Source organism: Lithobates pipiens, unplaced genomic scaffold (assembly GCF_037356315.1).
Source record: "Lithobates pipiens isolate NorthernLeopardFrog02 unplaced genomic scaffold, aLitPip1_a1.2 Scaffold_18, whole genome shotgun sequence".
NCBI lineage: Eukaryota > Metazoa > Chordata > Amphibia > Anura > Ranidae > Lithobates > Lithobates pipiens.
Window position 1 is genome coordinate 413,992,629 of NW_027507758.1, and position 9,701 is coordinate 414,002,329.

At 45.1% G+C, this 9,701-nt stretch overlaps 1 protein-coding gene across 5 annotated transcripts in view; it reads right to left on the reverse strand.

Annotated features, from left to right (window-relative positions):
- The window catches only part of ECT2 (epithelial cell transforming 2), a 137,423-nt gene extending 129,573 nt beyond the window's left edge, over positions 1 to 7,850 (reverse strand). For 3 of the 5 annotated variants that reach the window (XM_077487961.1, XM_077487962.1, XM_077487960.1), the window contains exon 1: positions 7,685 to 7,850. The gene's annotated coding sequence lies outside the window, so the exon portion shown is untranslated. The remainder of the gene's footprint in view (positions 1 to 7,684) is intronic. The other 2 variants (XM_077487964.1, XM_077487963.1) reach the window with 1 other exon arrangement.
- Between the last annotated feature and the right edge of the window lie 1,851 nt (positions 7,851 to 9,701).

The window sequence follows — 9,701 nt, forward strand, 5'->3', positions numbered from 1 at the left end:
AAGTCTAACTCTTTTTCTGACACTTCTTAAGTTAAAACCCCCAAACACACACATACATATTTTAGCAGAGACCCTAGGGAATAAAATGGCAAATGCTGCAATATTTTATGTCACACTGTATTTGCCCAGCGATCTTTCAAATAAAAATTTTTGGGAAAAAAAATTCACTTCAATGAAAAAAAAAAAAATAAAAAAAATAAAAAATAAAAAAGTAAAAAATTTAGCCCAATTCTTTTTTGTTTTAATGTGAAAGATGTTACACCGCAAGAATATCGTGATCTATCTTCTAAGCAAAAAATTGTGATTCTCATTTTAGCCAGAACCATCTGCTTTAGCCACGCCCTCTCTCTCAATCTGCCCTCCTCCTCTTTCAAGGTAAAGCACAGCTCACGTGCGGCATGCTATGGGTCTGAGACACAGATAAGAGGAGAGAAGGCTGCGTGCCATTTTTTCAGAGAAAGGTCACACTACCCACTGCTTACAGGATGTTTATTGTACCTTCACAGTACCTGCACCAGCCACTCCGTTTCCCTAATTGGGGGGGGGGGGGGGGGGGGAGACTAAAGCACCCACCCCTCCAGCTGCTAAGACACACGCTGTTTGTAGCACAGATTGAAAGGGTATGTGTATTGTAACGCCCTCTAGGAGACTAAGGCATTACAATGTTAATATGAAAGAAAAAGGCATAGGTGGACTTTGAAGTTCCTAAGCTCTTCTCTTACCTTTTCCTGGCTGCAGGATACTGCTGTAACCAGACAGAGCCAAACTTCACCCATCACAATGGGCAACATAGTTAAACCTTCAAAGACTGGGTCCCTTTTAATAGGGGTTCCACTCCTTTGGACCTGTATAGCACCACCTCAGGACAACTTTAGGAAATGTAGCAAGACCAAAGAGTCCCGGTTCCTAGGGTCCAGCCCTCAAAGACAAGCGTTACAGGCAAAACCTTGTTCTTCTATACAAGGCCCGGGTACCATCCTGTGGCCCGCAGTGGCATAGATGGATCCGGTTGTGGCGGTTTCTTAAATCCAGCATGGATCCCTCCTGGAGCTCCTCAGAGCACAGCTTCACTCGTGACCAACACCTTAGACACTGGCAACAAAACTAATGTGCTCCAGTGAACTTCCTTGATTGGATATACCAGTGTCAACACATGAGGGTGGCCCATAACCCATTAAGTAATTACTTAAGGCTCTGTGTCCTATGATGTACGATAAAGAAATTATTCTCCCCTTAGTTTCCTCCTTTTGTAGCTCTACCCACAAGGATGCCACATCCCCCCCCCCTTGCTCCATTAGTGATGTCTCTCACATTCACATGTACATCAATTTAGATATACATGCATACCCCTTTTTTTACCCTCTCTACCCCTGCGATATAGGGAATACCCTTGAATTAGGGATGCACCGAAATTTCGGCCGCCGAAACATATCGGCCAAAAATTGTGTTTTCGGCAAAATGCCGAAAGGAAAATCTTGCTGATAATGGGGCCGAAAATGGGGGCGGGGCCTTGCGGGGCTGCGCCCCTGGTGCCGCCCATTGCACGGGTGTTTTCCTGGCTCGTCCCCAGTCCTCTGTCGTCCGTCCTCCCTCCTCCTTTCCTCCCGCCCGACAGTGCGGTGATCTCCGTGTGTCACGAAGCTGTGCATTGAATTTCCCGGGCGGCTGCAGTAACAATGTCCCGCTTCCTGTGACAGACGGTACACTGATCCAATGGCGGGACATTGAATCAGCGTGACGTGATTACAGGAGGCGGGACATTTTCCCGGGCGGCTGCAGTAACAAAGTCCCGCCTCCTGTAATCACGTCACACTGATTCAATGTCCCGCCATTGGATCAGTGTACCGTCTGTCACAGGAAGCGGGACATTGTTACTGCAGCCGCCCGGGAAATTTAATGCACAGCTCCGTGACACACGGAGATCACCGCATAGATCCGGGCATGGGTGAGGCTGCATTTAGACACTGCATAAGGGGGAAAGAGTGTGCCCAGTTTTGTCCGCAGCTAAATCAAGTTTTTTGTGCCCACAGTGCTGCTGCATCCAAAAGTAATTTGTTTGCCTCTGAGACTATCTACCTCTGGCCACTAGTGTGAATGGAGCCATGCTATATAACACCAGGTCACAGGACAAAGGCTGTACTCACTTTATTGACCATATAAAAAAAATAATAATAATCTTGATTTTGACCCAGCTAGTTTTTTATCGCCATGTGATAGAATGGGGAAGGGTTAAGTTATTGCTAGTAGAGGTAACGATATGAGCATTCCCAATAGAAGTCTGTTGGAACGGAACCAGGTATCTTGCTTGGGGCCAGTTCACACCAGATGCAGTTCCGTGTGCTTTTTTTTTTTTTTTTGCACAAAATGCATGCACAGTGTTTTCCATGTATTCCAATGGCTCTAGTTCACACCATGCAGTCAGTTTCCACACCGGAAACTGACTGCATGGTGTGAACTAAAGCCATTGGAATACATGGAAAACACTGTGCATGTATTTTTATCAGGCAGGCTGCATCTGAGGGGGAACTGGTGAGGCTGCTTTGATCTCCTGCACCGTGCCTGCAGTCTCTGACCAGCTCCTGCACCGTGCCTGCAGTCTCTGACCAGCTCCTGCACCGTGCCTGCAGTCTCTGACCAGCTCCTGCACCGTGCCTGCAGTCTCTGACCAGCTCCTGCACCGTGCCTGCAGTCTCTGACCAGCTCCTGCACCGTGCCTGCAGTCTCTGACCAGCTCCTGCACCGTGCCTGCAGTCTCTGACCAGCTCCTGCACCGTGCCTGCAGTCTCTGACCAGCTCCTGCACCGTGCCTGCAGTCTCTGACCAGCTCCTGCACCATGCCTGCAGTCTCTGACCAGCTCCTGCACCATGCCTGCAGTCTCTGACCAGCTCCTGTAATATGTCCCCAGTCTCTGACCATCTGCTGTATGAAAATATTTTTTAAAAACAGTAATTTTCGGTATCGGTTTTCGGCCTAGTGTATTTTTCATTTTCGGTATCGGTTTCGGCACCAAAAAACCCATTCGGTGCACCCCTACCTTGAATATTTGCCAGCCTATCATGAGGGCTGTTGAACCAAATCTCTGAAATTCCTACAAAATCTAAATCCTCCTTTTTAAAACAGTAGCTCTAGTTTTCATATCTTGTCCGCCAGACTCCACATTGGTGAGCATGCCACGTTGTTTAGACCGGACGCATAGCATCTTGTGTGTTCTGAGGTTGCAAATAGGACTTGTTACTGTACTTACCTCGCGTTTAGGCGCTTTAGTCAACCTACCACTAACCATCTCTACCTCTTGCCCCTCCCTCTGTCACCTAGTTTAAAGCGGGACTGCACTGTGGAAAAAAATATTAAAAGCCAGCAGCTACAAATACTGCAGCTGCTGACTTAATAAATGGACACTCACCTGCCCCAGCGATGTCGGCAGCCGAGGCCAATCGCTCAGCTCTCGGCTGCTGCCGGCACCATTCTAGGTGAGGGAATCAGGAAGTGAAGCGAAGTGGCTTCACTTCCCGGTTCCCTACTGCGCATGCGCGAGTAGCGCAATAGGAATTGTCCGTGCTGTCTCTGGGACCCGTGTGTGTCCCAGCAGACAGCGCGCAGGGACAGGAAGAGGCATAGACTCCCGTGGGAGTCTATGCCCGGAAGTGGGTGTAAATACCTGTCTTTGACAGGTATCTGCACCCCCTCCCCCCTGAAAGGTGCCAATTGTGACACCGGGGGGGGGGGTTCCAATCAGCGGAAGTTCCACTTTAGGGTGGAACCCCGCTTTAAAAGCCCCTCTAACTTGTCAGCCATCTGCACCTTCCCCATTTAGGTGCAGTTCATCCCTGCTAAAGAGCTGGTAACCAACTGAGAAGTTAGCCCAGTCCACCAGGAACCCAACTTCGCCTTTCTACAAGAGCTCCTCAGCCACTGGTTTACTTCCCTAATCTCACTCTGCCTTTTTGGTGTGGCTCAATGTACTGGTAGTATTTGAATATACTACCTCAATTTAGCTCAAAAATTACTACCTCAAAATAGTTTTTTTGGGGGAAAATGCATCTTCCTCTGTCATTGGTGCCAACGTGCCCTCCCCAGTAATCGGGCCACCAGATTTGTGATGTGCCGAACCCAATCACCCGGTAGACAACATACAGTTCGGTATTTTAGGTCTTTGTGACAGACTGCCCTCTCTGTTCTTCTAAGAATTGAGTCCCCTACCACCAAAATCGATCTTTCCTTTCCCTTGGTTTTAACCCCATCTTCACTGGAGGAGTTATTCCCAGGCAGCTAGGGGTGGTCACCCCCCGCCCCCCCACAGCTCATCGCTCCAGTGAGCGTGGAGAGGCAGATCAAGAGAGCTGCTCATTGACGGGCAGCAGCTCTCCACTTGGGGGAAGTGAGAGAACCGAGCCACCTGCAATGTTCGATGGCTCGGTTCTCAGTGAAGATGCAGCAGGGGACAGATGCAGTATCAAACCAATGCTGTATCCACCTAGGCAAGTATGATTAAGCTATGAGTAAGCGCTGTTTCTTGCGTGAAACGCGTCAGCAACCTTGTTCCATTTTTTTTTTGTTCCCCTTTGCTGTGATGTGTTGTTCAATAGAGTTTTGCACTTGCATTTGAAGAATTAAAGGCACCTAATTTTTACTCAACCCGGAGTGCGGCTATCCAAAGTTTTGTTCTGTTTCTATACATTTGGCTCATGCAATCAGCCTGCACCTGGAACCCCTACCTACTCGGAGAGTTAGCAGCCTGTCAGTGGTTTGACCTGGAGCGGTGAAATTTCTGTTTGTTTAGGCAAGTATGATTATTGGATATAAAAAATACCATACTTCTCTTTTAAAGTGGCTGTAAGCCCTCCTCTACAAGTTTACATCATTGTAATCTAGATAGCACAGGCAGCTGATCGCTGCCTGTGAAAGTGCACTCACTGTTGTCTTTGCAATGTAAATCATGATTATTAGGTCCTGTGATGTTGCTTGCACACTAGGCAGCTTCTTAAACGACACACAATGTGTGCCATTTCAGCTTCCTCTGCCTGCCGTGTCATTATCTGACACTCAGAACAGCACTGACACTGAGCGAAGCCTTGTGATACTCCAACATGACTCCCTCCTTCATGGTTCTCCCCCTTGTGACTGTATGTGTCACACTGGGGAGCAAACCAGAGCAGCAATCTAGATTGACGCTTGGTTATAACGCGATGTGCATGCGCGAGAATTCAGCAGGGATATGAACTAAGGGTGGAAATGACATCCACATCGGCTTCAGGATACAGGAGGAAGAATGGCGCGGAAGATATCGAGAAGAGAGAAGAAAAAAAAAAAAAAAAGGGGTTGTTTGGGACCAATTTATATATCTGTTGCTTGGCAAGGATTAAAACCATTTAATTATTAGAAAGAAAGAAAAAAAAAGCAATATGCTGCACAGGGTTTACTTCCTCTTTAAGCCAAAACGAAGAATGATCAGCCTCTAGTTCTACTTTAAAGTGGAACTTTGTCAGAAAATTCAAGTGGCTGTAAACCTGATTCATGAAAATTTGAGCTGGGCACATATCTGCAGTGTTTTCTCATCTCTCTTCAAAGCCCTATGTCCCTGGCATTTTACTGCTCCGTTCTTCTGTTATCAGCATGAAAAATTCTGAAAACTAATAAAACCAGCCTGAATTGTGTCAGGGTGGGGGCTATAAACAGATTAGCAGAGAGCTTGTCTATTCACAGCACAGCAACTCTCTGCCTATTCCTCCAATCAGCTGTCTCTCAGTGTATGGCAAGAATCCGCACCCACAGGTGAATCAGGAGGTACACTTTCTAAACAGTATGTAAAGAAGAAGAAGACTGTAGATATATAAGTAAACCTTATGTTTGGAGAGTTGTTGTTTCATCTCTGTGAATCTGTGGCTGTTCACTTCACTGGGTATATGTGAGGGTTTACAGCCACTTTAAGTCCAGCTAGATGACTTCGTGCTGGGCCCTTTTGCAGGTATAGCTGTGCAAAACATTAATAAGTGCCTGTACTGTGTAAAATACAGTGGTCATCAACCCTGTCCTCAGGGCCCACCAACAGGCCAGGTTTGCAAGCTAACTGAAATACATCACAGGTGAAATCATTATTCTAGTCTGCATCTCCCCAAGGTAATACATAAAACCTGGCCTGTTAGTGGGCCCTGAGAACAGGCTTGATGACCACTGCAGTAATACACTGTCGTCCTGCTCTGCACATGCTCAGTTGATCTCCATTTTTAGGCACTGCTTTAACCACTTGCCGACCAGCTTGCGCTGATATGCGTCGGGAAAATGTCACAGGTGCGCAAAGCGACGTACCCGTATGGCACCAGCGGCTAGCAAGCGTGTGCGTGCCTGCAGACTATGTCTTCCGGTGGCCCGCGATCGTGGCATGGAGAGGCAAAACGGGGTGATGCTTATGTAGACAAGGCATGTCCCTGTTCTGCCTAGCAACATAAAGAATAAATGTGGCTGCTTAACCTCCCCCACATAATGTAACCCACTGGGACTATCACTATTTATGAAACAGGTGAAAAAAAATATCAAATAGTTGCAATTGATTGAGTGAACTCAACTAATAACAAATAGTCAAACCACTCTAAATCTAAAAAAATTCATATACAATCAAAATTAGGTAATAAATGCTCAAAAATTAACATGGTGATTAACAATTATATTCAATTCATTAAATAAATACATTGATTATAAATAAAATTAATTATACTCAGTGAATGGATAAAATTATAATAAATACAGTGATTATAATTAAATTAGATAAAAACCCAGTGACAAAATAAACAGAGTTATAAACATAAAAAAGGTGAACCAATATCCCACAACCAATAAAAAAAAAAAAAGTCCAAGCAAAAAAGTCTTTGTAATAAGATATCTCCTTAGAAGGGTGCCAAACAGCCGTGCGATCCACCTTCACCAAGCCAAAAACCACGAGTAATCAGTGGGAATGCACGCTTACCAGATAGCGGTATGTATACGCTGCCTAGCAACATGACAGGGATCTACTGCTCCCAGGGATAGGGAGCAGTGATTACTGTCATGTTTTAGTGAGCCCATACCCCTTACAGTTAGAACATGCCAAGGGAACACACTTAACCCCTTGATTGCCCCCTAGTGTTTAACCCCTTCCCTGCCAATGACATTTACACAGTAATCAGTGCATTTTTATAGCACTGACCGCTGTATAAATTTCAGTGGTGCCAAAATAGCGTCAAAAGTGTCCGATCTGTACACCGCAAGGTTGCAGTCATGATAGAAATCGCAGATCTCCACCATTACTATATATATATATATATATATATATATATATATATATATATATATATATATATAAATAAAAATGCCATAAATGTATCCCCTATTTTGTAGATGACTTGCACAAACCATTCTATACAGTTATATTGCAGGGATAGGAAGTGGTGATCACCTGGACAATGCTCAATCACAGTAAGCAGATGATGAGATGGGAGTACTAAGTGTTCCTATGGCAGGTTTAATGTAAAGCAGCCATCTGTCTGCCATCCCCTCCCCCCACAGACAGGTGTGCTCTCACATACAGCAGGTCCCTGTCTCCTGGGACTGCCATTAATAATACAATGGCCGCTGGCGCCGGGTGCGCCTCCCCCACGTCTGTGTCCGCAGTGACACCTCGCCGAGCCCTCAGAGCACAAACACAGTTACCGTTTGGACGGTCCGCAGCGGCAGCACAGGACAGGACAGGCGGCTCTTCCAGGACTGCACTCCCCAGGCTACAGGGCGGCCAGACAATACAAGTCTACACACTGCACTTTCCGCACACAGCGGCCATCAACCATATTCGAAATCTCCAGCCAAACCTTAAGAGCGGCTGTGATTGGACAAAACCAGGGCGCATGTCAGGGCGTCTGTCATTGGCCGAGTCGCTTCTTGATGAGTGTTATCTGTCCGAGGATTGGTTAAGAATGTTGTGTCGAGGTAACGTCATTCGGATGCTGATTGGTGGACTAACATTTAAACGATTGGATGATATGAAATAACATGAACTACAGAGCAGGCTTCAGACATGGGGTGACGTAGAGAAGAAAGAAGCTAGTGATTGGCCGGCGGTGTTATGGCCTGCTGTCTGCTGTGTGTGTGTGTGTGTCTAGCAGGTGGGGAGCAGTTAGTGTGCGTCGTGCTCACCGGCTAGTCAGGCATGGAAAGTACAACTCCGCTCCCAACTGTCCTTCATATGGAACAAAGGCCCTCTTACTCCTTATTTGTCCCTCATTTTGGTATGCTTTATATAATTGGATAGAAAATGCTTCATTTATCTTTCAAGAAGTGTTTCCCAGCGCTAAATCTTTCCTCCAATTTCTAAATTGCTGCATTTCTACATTTCAAGAGCCAATATAAAGGAATGGGGGTGGTAAAAACACTTGTAGGTTTAACCGCTCGAAGTATTATTTGCTAGAAAATGACTATAAACCCCAAACTATATATATATATATATATATATATATATATATATATATATAAAATCATTTTTTTTTCATTTTTTTTTTCAGAGACCCTAAGGAATAAAATGGCAATCATTGCACTTCTTTTATGTCACACTTTTGCGCAACGGTTTTGCCACTTCAGCTCCAGGATTTGCCCCCTTCCTGACCAGGCCATTTTTTTTTTTTTGCAATATGGCACTGCGTTGCCTTTTTCCACAAATAGAGCTTTCTTTTGGTGGTATTTGATCACCTCTGCGGTTTTTATTTTTTGCTCTATAAGGCCCCTTTCACACTGTTGGGCCATTCAGGTCTGCCTGTCACTTTTGTCTATGTTAGTCTATGGAGTGACTGGTGTCAGCGGTGACATGTCCGCATACATCCGACCCGACCGATCCGACGGGCATGCTGTCCGTTTTCAACCGATCTCTCCATAGAAACCAGCGGCGCTCGACAAGCCCCTCCCCGCTCAGTGAGCAGAGAGGGACCTGTCATCCGCCGACTCAGCGGAGATCTCCTGCTGAGCTGGCGGACCCTGTGGCAGCGGATCCGCCTTGTGGGAATGAAGCCTAAGCAAAACAAGAGCAACAATTTTGAAAAAATATATATATTTTTTCCTTTGTGCTATAAAACATATCCAATAAAAATATGTAAAAAAAATGTTTTTTTTATATATTTTTGAGGGATATTATAGTAAAAAATAATGTGGTTTTTATTTTTCAAAATTGTCGCTATTTTTTTTGTTTATAGCACAAAAAATAAAAACCTCAGGGGTGATCAAATATCACCAAAAGAAAGCTATATTTGTGGGAAAATAGAGCACAGCCTTGTACTGCTGCTGAGCTCTTAAGTCTCACCAATAATTCTTCCTCCAACCCATGCGTATCCCTTCTTTTTTCACCCACAGTTCTGGATCAAACCCTTTACATAATTTTCCTCATTGTACCTCATTGTGAGTCCATTCATACCCACAGTTTCAGGTCAGTCCCATATCTGCACCTTTGAGAATTTTAAAGGAAAACTTTCTTGTGGCAGATGATTTTATTTTCCTGTTCTTTTAGCCTGTTCACGCCAGTGCAATTTTTTATTTTTTTTTCCATGTGATTTGACAGTTCCAAATCGCATAAGTCACACCCCATTGTCAGCTATGAAACCATTGAAATTGTCACGACTCATGTCGCAGCGTCTTTGAAAAAGTTTCCTGCACTACTTTTTGTCTATTTCATTGCGACTTGCATAGA